The sequence below is a fragment of the Fukomys damarensis genome, unplaced genomic scaffold (genome assembly GCF_012274545.1).
Source record: "Fukomys damarensis isolate Sample0158 unplaced genomic scaffold, DMR_v1.0_HiC HiC_scaffold_2, whole genome shotgun sequence".
In the NCBI taxonomy this organism is placed as follows: Eukaryota; Metazoa; Chordata; class Mammalia; order Rodentia; family Bathyergidae; genus Fukomys; species Fukomys damarensis.
This window is the reverse complement of record NW_022900914.1, coordinates 39,438,067-39,449,648: the sequence shown is the minus strand read 5'-3', so window position 1 is coordinate 39,449,648 and position 11,582 is coordinate 39,438,067. Positions and strand designations below refer to the sequence as shown.

Sequence of the window (11,582 nt, the reverse complement as noted above, 5' to 3'; positions counted from 1 at the left end):
GGGGGCTCTGTAAAACAAACTATCTCTATTTTGGAAAGCATATTTTTGTCCTCCTTAAATAAACCTTAATCAAAACTCACCCTACATACTTAAACCTGGAAACTTGATGACAACCTTAACTGTCATATACTGTAATGATTAAGTTTTTATTCCTCCCTATACATTGAAATGAGAAGAATGAGTACAATGATTGAACTTTTCTCATTGGTCACAAAAGAATTACATGTAAAATTCTCAATAAGAAAGTGATCCTTAAGGAATTTTATCAAGGAAGATAACCTTAGGAGGTCTGGTCTAGGCCTGGATAAAGAAACTGAAGCAAAGAGTAAATGGCTTGCCTGAACCAATACTAGTAATCACAGGGAGAACCTAGACTCCTTAATTCAGTTCTTCAGCCAACCCATATTATTCCCAGCTCCACCCTGATCCAGACAGTAGTCAAGAAAAACAAGGTCCTATTTCTCAAGTCTTAACATTTCCATATATCACATAGCAATCCAATGTGGGAAAGGGAAGGGATGTGGAAACCTGAAAAACGGACAAAGTTAGGATGTGGTACTTTCAGGCATCTTAAAGCATGGACCTTCAAATGACCTGTTTCAATTCTTAGTTCTGGGTCTGGAAATGCTAACTAGATTGCTGAACAAACAAAAATATAATCTGCTTAACAAAAATATTATTTTCTTAAAAATAAAGGAAAGAAGTACACTAGGTCCCAAGGTGCTCATAAGCCACCAGTTTTTCACTGTTCTATCCAGCATCTCTCTCCCTAGCAAAAATGGTCCCTCTAAGAACTCTGGCTTTCTGATGCTCTTTTTGTATCTGTACAACCTACCTAAGTTAAGATAATGTAACAATATCAATTAGTTTAGCTAAGTAGCTAACAATGAGTGCAGTCAGTAGCAGCTTTACATCATTATCTAGTTATATACTAGGCACAAAAGTAAAGGACCAGTAAATTTTACTGGCGCAGAAATCAAGGATATACAAAGTGGCAAACATGGGAAAAAATAGTATTCATATTTTCCAAGAACTTACTACAACTTCTACTTTAAAGTAGTAATTTAAGAGTCTGAAGCTAGAAAAAAAAATAATAAGTCTAATACAGGTAACTAAAACTAGCTTTGGTAAAAACATTTAACTGCACTGACCTAAGACAACAGTACTTTGGGTGAAGAGGTTGGTATAAAAAAAAAAGCACATCATCGATAAAGAGCAGCACTATGAAAACCCTCATCAGTTTTCATTCAAGGTAATAGAAATAATTTCTGCAGAAAAGAATTACATATCAAAACACATGCACAGTTATTTATCTCCCTAGCATAGTTTAGAAAAGCAGGTTATTTAATCATTTGAAAAAAAATCCTAGTGCAAAGAAGGGATTAAGACATGTTACCCAGGTCTTTCTATAGTTCGTTGGTCCTTCCATCTGTCCATCCATCCATCTATTCTTTCTTCCTTCATTTTTATGTCAGTATAGGTTGAACCCAGAGGGTTATAAATGCTAGCCAAGAGCTCTACCACTAAGCTACATACTCAGTCCTTCCACTGAACTTTTTTTCTTAAGATAAGGTCTTCCTAAATGGCCGAGGCTAGCCTTCAACAATCTTCCTCCTTTAGCCTCCTAATTATAGCTGAGATTACAGACATGTACCACCGTACTCAGCCTAGTTTTTCTCACTTTGGTGTGGGAAGGGAGGATTGCTGAGGACTGGAACCAGGGCCCGCTCAATGAGCTACCTCTCCAGTCATTTTAAAAAATTTTTTGAGCCTGGGGTCTTACTAACTCATTAAATTGCCCAAGCAAGGCTTAAATTTGTAGTCCTCCTGCCTCAGATTCCCAGTACTGGGACTACAGGCATACACCACTACACCCAGCTTTTTAACTGGTATCACTGATCCTTTGGCATCTTTCAAAGGCAAATCTAAGGGGGGAAATGGCAGTATTTTTAAATTTTAGATACTGACTTTATAAAATTCACTTTCTAATTATTTCATGTCATATGTTACCTGAAAAGATTGGTATCTAATATGAAATTAAATACAAAATAAGCACTCACTTGTTACTTTTGATTTCTATAAAATCAAAATACAGTATTTTATTGCAAATTTATAATTGTCATATTCTTTTTTTTTCTCATTGAGTTTACTGGTACTTTTTAGGTATATAGTACAGTTACATTCATCATTGGGATCTTGTACCTTTACATGACAGGTCTTGGTTCTCATTTTTTTTCCCCATACCCCTACCCTCCCTTCACCCCCTCCTCCCTTCCCTATTTACAAAAACTTTATTTCCATTTTTTCATTTTCTCATATTTTTTTATTTTCCCTTATTTCCTTTCCTCTACCCTTCGCACTTTTCCTACACCTCTAGCCCTTTTCTTCCTATTTCACACTGTCAATTATACCATTTGGATCTTATTTACACTTTCAGTTTTTCACACCAGAGAAACTATTTGGTATTCACAAATGTGACTTATTTATTTCATTTGAGTATGATCTCAATATGCATCCATTTTCCTATGAATGACTCTAATTTCTCATTCTTTATTGCTGAGTAGTATTCCATTTTATAGAAAAACCACATCTTCTTTATCCAGTCTCCATATGATGGGCAACTGGGCTGTTTCCAAGTTTTAGATATTACAAATTGTGCTGCTATAAACATGGGTGAGCATATATCACTGTAAAATTGTTATATTCTTATGAAACTGGTGTATATATTTTTCCAGTACTTGGGATTGACTCCAGGGCTTTTACACTGTATTACAGTCCTAGCCCTGTCTTTTTTATTCTTTATTTTGAGATAAGTTTTTTGTCCAGGATGGGCTTGAACTGGTAATCTTCCTGTCTCAGTCTCCCAAAGTGCTAAGATTATAGGTATATACCACCACACCTGGTTTAAAAATAAATAAACAAATAAATAAAAGTAAAATTGCCTATATCCATATATTCAAGATATCACATAAAATGTCATCCTGGCATTGCTAACATCACTGCTATTAGGTAAAGCTCTGGGGATATAGCTTTCCTCCTGACATGAAAGGATACGTATTTCGGGGTTTTTGTTTGTTTGTTTTTTATTTTTTAAGTTTATTGGTACTTTTTAGGTATACAGTACAGTTACATTCATCATTGGGATCTTGTACCTTTATAGGATGTATCTTGTACCTTTATAGAATGTATCTTGGTTCTTATTTTTTCCCCATACCCCTATATCACTATGTAGTTCAGGCTGGCCTCAAACTCACAGTGATCTTCCTGCCTCAGACTCCTGAGTACTGGCATGCACCACCACACCCAGCTCAGGATACACATTTTAAAGGCTGTAGCACAACATAGCACTAGAATGACAGTGCCATTAAAAAAAAAACTGGTGAAAATTTTAAAGTTCTGATTTCCCTTTTGAAATCTCCTATCTCTCTGCAAGCTTAAATTTCTAGTTAGAAAACAATTTAATCTAACATAACTACCCTACCATAATTTTTCTACTCTACCATGATTGCCCTGCTTCCTATTGTCACATATGTTACAAATTTTTTATTTAATTGTATACAAATAACTGCAAACTGAAAAAAGTCTTTGTTATAAATGCCATGGCTTGAGAAGAGAAAGTGGAGAAATGTATAGTGTGTTAATTAACCCTTGGTAATTATTTTCTCAATCAAAAATGAATTCACAATGAACTCTTTAAACATTTCCCTCTAAAAACATACATGTACCAACAGAAAATGAACAAAAAACTGTGAACTAAACTTTAAAATAAATAAGGCAATGTGCATTATTATTTACTAATTAATCTGATAGTGAATTGATTAACCTGGGTGTCAGTTCTAAATTTCAATGATATGTATAGAGTCCGCCGGAGTTAACACACTTCAGCAGTTCACCTTACTAATAAATGTCTGGAAGCTAATGGCAAACACTTTGAGCATCTTTTGTAATTATAGAGGTCAAAGGTAACTTGTATTAATCTCATTATGTCTCAGTAAATTTAGTATTAAAATATTTATACAAGTTATTTTCATGAAGTCTGAATATATTTTTGGTGGACTCTCATATATATGGCACCTAAGATATATAAGTATTACAAAAGATAAATAGTAATCTATAGAGATGACAAAAAAAAATCACTGTGTAGCTCAAACTCCTTCTAAAACATAGTTAAAAAATAAAATCTAGAATATTTTTTGGTCAATGATTCCAATATGCCTCTAAGTGATTTCAATGGCACTTAGCAGCAAATAATGTATATATTATAAAGGAAAAGAATTAGAAAAAGAAGAGTGTTTCAGAAAAAAAAATAGTTCTAGTCTGTGAATTTAATATAACTCATAGCTAACTTTACAAACAACAGGAGGGGACAAGTGTATTTCAAAAATTCAGAAATTCCATGGATATTAAGTTTCCCAAGATTTTTTCAATTTATTAGTTTAACTTCTACAATATAAATACTTCCTTCATAGTTATTAGAACTGATTTTTACTTTATTGCTACTACATACAACTCATAAGATAGCATTTTCATAGATACATGAACATAGTACATATAAGTTGTAGTTAGTTTGATGCATTGTCAGTTCTCATAAAAATTTCCAAAAGAGTACATGTATAATGTTTCAAGAAAAAGCAAAATGATTGTAAAGTATAGTTGTCTTTTACTGGCTTCCTGAATATCAAAATCTACAGAAGGACTGGCTTCCTGAATATCAAAATCTACAGATACTCAAGTCCCTTATGCAAAATGAAATGGTTTTTGCTTATAACCTATGGATATTCTTCTATATATGTTAAATAATCTCTAGATTGCAACAATGTGAATGTTATGTAACTACTTGCTATGCTGTATATTTTAGCAAATAATGACAAGAGGAAAAAAACTGTACATGTTAAATACAGTCATGCTTTTCTTTCCCAATATTTTCAATCCATAACTGGTTGAATCCACAGATGTGGGACCTATGGATATAGAGCACTGACTGTATACAGAGGACTCTGAAATATTAACAGAATTACACCTGAAAAATGAGCTCAAGAAAAAGTAATTTCTTCTGGAAAATATTACTCTGAGACAAACCAAACCGCATTTTTGTGTTTCACCATCTGCATTCAAGCAATATTTGATACAATATGAAAAAGAATATAAATCAATGAGAAAAATTATCTGAATATCAAAACTGCAATTAAATCTTAAAAAGAATACTTAATAACAGATATGGGTGTTTTAAACTGACCTGTAACCTAAAGTTTTATAGATTGATTTATTATGTTTTACAATATTTTTCATAAAATCACTAATTATTAAAAGAGAAATTATATTTTGTTATTAGCTAAAATTATTTACTGTATTTCTAACATTTATAGTAATCATATTTATCTATTATACTGAAAAAATATATATATAATGGCAGTCCTTTCCACAAAAACTTAAGACTCAATCCTAGTCCTTTCCACAAAAACTTAATACCTAATCAGCAATAATGACTGACAACACATCCTACTGTCTATTTTTAGAATCCTTCTCATATGTAAGTGGACAGGAAAGTAAATTGTAATGCCCTATAACTACAAATGTTTGCTATGAAGAAAATGCTATTAATGATGTCAAGCATCTTAAATGTCTACACTGCTAGTAGGAGTACCTGGCAATTTCTAAAAAATTGAAAACGTTCCTACCCTATTATTCAGGATTCCATTCATTGGTATATACCCAAGAGTAACAAAATATGTCTTCCAAAATACTTCAACAATAACATTTATAGAAGCTATTCACAACAATGAATATTCACAAAAGTATAAAACTAGAAAAAATGTTCATCAATAGAGGGATAAATTACTGTATTTTTCCAAAATAGTATATTACTCATCAGTGAAAAGTAACAAACTACCAAAAGAGACAAGAGCATGAATAAATTTCAAAACATGATGGTGAACCAAAGAAAGACATACTTTAAACAAGACTACAGTAGTATTTAATATGAACTTCAAGAACAGGCAAAATTAGTCTATAATGATAAGAAATAAAAACAGTGACTTCCTTTGAGGGTTAGGAATAAGCTGAGAAACAAAGGAAAAAGGTGAAAACAGTCTACATTCCAATAGAAGTGGTAATTACTAAGTATATAGATATTGATCAAATCTCATTGAACTGTATAATTAAAATAAGTGTACTGTACTCTAAGTACAGCTCAATATAAATAAAACTTGATGTGAACAGATGGAAGATGTGCCTGTGGATGAAAAGAAACCACATATTCACCCCAGCCAAACTTGGCCCATGGACTCCTCACTGTGTGCACCAACACCTAAGACCTTGGAGCCCGCTGTGTCCTCATACTGAAGAAGGTTTGTGTTAGTTACTTTACTCTCTTTGCTGAGACAAAATACTCAACACCCAAAATTGGAAGGGAAGTGGTGTACTTGGCTTACAGTTCACAGAGGTTTCAGTCCATAAGTGACTGGCTCCAAAACAGGGATGGCAAAGAGGCATCGCAGAGGAGAAACAACATGGTACATTCAACGGAGCAAAGGTAACAAGAGAGTTAATACAGCATCTTTCTGCCCCTTTTATCTTATTCAGACTACCAGGATCCGGGTGGTGCCAGACTAATCACTCACATGTAGTGGTTTAGTAATCACATACCTTAACCCCAGCATTACACATTCCAGATTCAACGACCTCTGAAAATGAAAGTCCCCTCTCATCTACAGGAGGCTTTGCGGGGGACATCTAAACACAAACTATAACAAGGTTTAATCAAGAACCATTTTGAGAAGTTATTTAAAACAATCCACAGAAAAACTACAGAACAACTTCACTTCAGGGTCTCCAGTGTTCCATTCCAGTGATTATACGACAGAGTCATAAGTGGAACAGCAGAGGTGATGACCAACTGACCACCTGACAATGGACAAGGCCAATGCCCCAGGAGAGAAGGTAATCCTCAAAGAGCCAACAGCTGAAGGGAAAATAAGAGACTGAGCCAACAGTACTAACCCCAAGAAAAGCTCGTGGCTATTGTAAACTACAAAAACAGCATAGGGTTTTACACCAGAAGGTACTCCTTTGTGGCAAGCTGGAATTGGAGAATAAATCCAAAACAGTTCCCAGCATTCTGAAGAGAATTAATGAAGAACAATTTTGGGAAAAAGTTACTTACAATGATCCACAGAAAGACTACAGAACAATTTCACTTTAAGGTCTCCAGTGTTACCCTACTACAGTGACTACATGAGTGACAGAACAAAAAGACATGGGGACAGGCCCAGCTAGATATAGACATTCCCCACCCACCCAGGAAGAACATGGGGCCCAGAGCTCCAAGGTAAGAAGCCATGCCTGGCAAGTGTCTAAAAGTGCTAGCATTAAGTGTAGTAGTCTGCTTGAATCCCCACCATGCTGTACAAATCCAACAGACACCAGTAGTTTGATTGCTTTCTTCATCTACAAATGAGACCAAGGATACTCCCTGCCTTGGACAGTAGCCACAGTCAGGATATATGGACGGGGGCCTCTAGAGCAGGAGGAGGCACCTCACAAATCCACAGGCATAAAGACAGGAGGAGAAAATTGTGACCTGCTGGATTCCAAGACTGAAAATCCTGAGGGGGTGAAGGGAGGGCAGGGACAAGGGGAAAAACTGAGAAGTAAGACCTGTCATGTAAAGGTACAAGATCCCAATAATGAATGTAACTGTACTGTATACCTAAAATGTACCAATAAACACAACGAGGGGAAAAAAAAGACTGAAAATCCCGGAAAGAAATTTATTCAAAATTACAGAGAAGTTTTTTTTCTTGCACTTGACCTGCTCACAATTACAAAGAATTTTTATTTAACATACATTGCCATCTTTATAAATATTACATCCATCTTTATAATATTACATGGTAAAAATAAAACTACATTGAATATTTGTTTTAATTACATAAACTGAAAATTTTAGGTCTAATTTATAAATCTATTTTGCATTTAGGTTTATTACCCTATATAAAACAATTGTAGACTTTCCATTCTTAACCATCTAATCTTTCACACAACTACCTCCCTACTTTATTTTTCTGTTGGCTGCAGTAAATCATTAAACAAAATTTTCAGAGAAGGCACAGTAGTACCTCAGTTCATGAAGACTTTTGTTTACAAACAATTTTGTTTGAAAACAACAGTATTTGGCAAAATTTGTTTTTGTTTACAAACTATATCAGGTGACAAACATGACCAGAGCCATCCATACAGACAAAAAAGTGGCCATCTTTGCCAAAATCATGAAACAAATTATGTTCATAAACCAAAGTACCACTGTAATTTAAACATTAGCCAGAGCAACAATGCAAGAAAAAAAAAATAAAAGGGATATGTACAGAAAAGGAAGAAGTCAAATTATCATTAACTGTAGATGACATGATCCTCAACACAGAAGACCCAAAAAATTCCAGCCAAAGACCTCTATAATTAATAATCAGATACAGCAAAATCAACACACAAAAATTCAACAGTGTTCCTGTACACCAAAAATGAACTCAATGAGAAAGGAATTAAGAAAAAAATACTATTTACAATAACATTAAGAAAAACTAAATGTTTAAGAATTAACCTAACCCAATAAGCGAAAGACCTCTGCAACATTAACTGTAGTACTCTGAAACAAGGAGATTGTAGAGAACACCAGAAAATTGAACTATATCCCATTCCCAGAGAGGCAAAACCAGTATGTATAATAAAAATAAAAATAGCCACAGTTTCTAAAACTAATATACAGATTTATGGCAATCTCAATCAAAATACTAACAGCATTCCTCATAAAGTAGAGAAAACAATTCTAAAATTCATATGGGAAATAGCAAAAGCAATCCTGGGCAAGAAAAGCAAGGAAGGAGGCATCACAATCCTAGGCTTTAAGGTATGACAAAACTACTGTGATAAAAGCATGATGGTGCTGGCACAAAAACAAACATGTTGATTAACAGAACAGAAGACAGGATGTAAAAACAACCCCAGGCACATTCAGCAATATGAACTTTGACAAAGGAGGTAAAAATAAAACACTGGAGAAAAGATACCCTGTTTAATGAATGGTGTTGGGAAAACTAGCTATCCACATGCAGAAGATTGAAGCTAGACCCATATCCCTTACCATGTATTAAATTAAAATCAAAATGCATCAAAGATCTAAATGTTAAAGCAGAAAAAAAAAAAAAAACCCTTGAAGACAAAGGCATAAGCAAGGAGTTTCTGAACAGAATCCCAATTCTAAACGAAGTAACATCAAAAGTGAAGAAATGGAGGGATTTAGCTCAGTGGTTCTGCCACCTGCCTTGCAAGTTCAAGGACCTGAGTTCAATCCCTGGAACCAAAAAAAAAAAAAAGAACAATGGAGTGCTGGGGATTTAAGTGGTTCCACTGCCTGATTTGTAAGCGCAAGGTCCTGAGTTCAATTCCTGGTACAAGAAAAAAAAAGCAACAAATGGGATCATAAAACATTAGAAAGCTTCTGCATAACAAAAGAAGCAATCAACAGAGTAAAAAGACAACCTACAGAAAGGGAAATTTTTTGTGCCAGTTATTCCTTGGAAAAGGGACAAAATATAGACTACATAAAGTGCTCCAAAAAATTAAACACCTCTAAAGGACTCAAAAAAGTCAAGAAATCAAATAAATACATACTTCTCAGAAAAAGTACAATTGGTCAATAAATACAGGAAAAAACATTTAACATTGCTGGCCATTAGAGAAACGCAAGTTAAAATGGTGAGATCACACCTCATTCCAGAAAGAATAGCTATCATCAAGAAATCAAATAATAAATGCTGCCAAGACTGTTGGTAAAAAGGAACCCTTTCACATTGTAGGTGTGAAAGTAAACTAGTACAACAGTTATGGGAATCAGCATGGAGGTTTAAGATATGTTCCCAAAAGATTTAAAGATACTGTATTCTATTGATATGTTCATACCCATAATTATAGCAACAAAATTCATAATAGCTAAATCTTGAAAGTACCCTATACATCCTTCAACAGATGAGTAAATAAAGAAAATGTGGCATTTCTACACAATGGGAGTACTAAGCCATAAAGAAGGGTAAATTTGAGTTATCTGTAGAAAACTGGATGCATCTTGAGACCATAATGTTAAGTCAAGTAACTCAGACACATAAGTTAAAATACTGCATCATTTTTCTTAGATGAGTAATACAAAATATAAATTAAGAGCAAAATAAAACAGATAAAAGGAAAGAGAGCAATAGATCTTTTGCAAAAGGGAAAGAGATGAAGAAGAGAAGGTGGGGAAATGCAATACAAAATTAAGATGTGTTACGTACATGAACCTAACCCCTCACAAAGAACATAATCATTTTGTACTGTAAACATGTACTAATAAAAACTAAAAGTAAATAATAAACTGAAAAAGATACTCTTAAAAAATAAAAAATCCAAGATGCAAGCACAAGGTCCTCAGTTCAACCTCCGGTACCAAAAATAATTAAATAAATAAATAAATAAATAAAAATCCAGAAGATTTTAAATTTCAATTAAAATTAACAAATTTTATTAAAAAATAAATTAATTAACAAATTTTTCTTTATGTAGGTCTATCAATATACAATAAAAATTCTTATGGATATTGTATATTGATAAAAATATACTCACAGTTATACACAAAATTTCAAAAGTAAATAAATGGTTATTGAACTTTTTTATTTTTTTTGTTTTTTTGAGATAGGGTCTCAGAATGCAGTTTAGAACAATCCTGAACTCACTATGTACCAGGCTGTCCTTGAATTTATGGTAATCTTCCTATTTCAGTCTCCTGAGTACTGGTGTGCACCACCACACCCAGCTGTTCTAGTCTCCACATACAGAACTAGCTGGACAAAAAATTAAAAGTTTTTCAAAAATCCAATACCTTTCTCTTCTGTAAGCCAGCAATCAACTCAGGCAATTCATCATTCCTTAAGTATATCCCAAGTTCATTCTCTTAGAATATGAACAAATTAACCCTATAAACAATTGTGTAAGTGGTACATATTGAATCATTTATTCATAACTCTGCTACAGAGAAATTAAATAACCATTATGTTTCTCAAGGCTACTATATCAGTCCATTTATGCTGCTACAACAAGAGACCATAAATTAATTAATTTACAAAGAACAGAAATTTATTTTCTTATAGTTCTGGAAGCTAGGAAGTCTAAAATCAAAAGGCATCAGTTTCTGGTCAGGGTCTTTTTACAGCATCCACACAAGGCAGAAGGCAGAAGGGTAAAAAGAAATAAACTCCCTCTCTCAAACTCTTATAAAATTAATTTCATTTATAAAAGAGAATCCTTCAATAACCTAATCACCTTTTAGAGACCCCATCTCCTAATACCATCACATTGGCATTGAATTTTCACATTCAAACCATAGTAGCTATCAAATCCAAGATCAAAACTCAGGTATCTATCTCTCACTTCAAGAAATTCAGTTAAAAGATTTCAGGGCCCGATCAATCCATTTTTAATAGGTTAGCCAATCAGAAAAAAAAAAAGAAAAAGACCAAGAAATATTTCAAAATATTCTACCCTAGGACCAGAGAGAA

General features: G+C 33.6%; 1 protein-coding gene across 11 annotated transcripts in view; it reads right to left on the bottom strand.

Annotated features, from left to right (window-relative positions):
- Positions 1-11,582, bottom strand: part of Ehbp1 (EH domain binding protein 1) — a 350,335-nt gene that overhangs the window by 269,451 nt on the left and 69,302 nt on the right. The gene's annotated exons all lie outside the window — the stretch shown is intronic.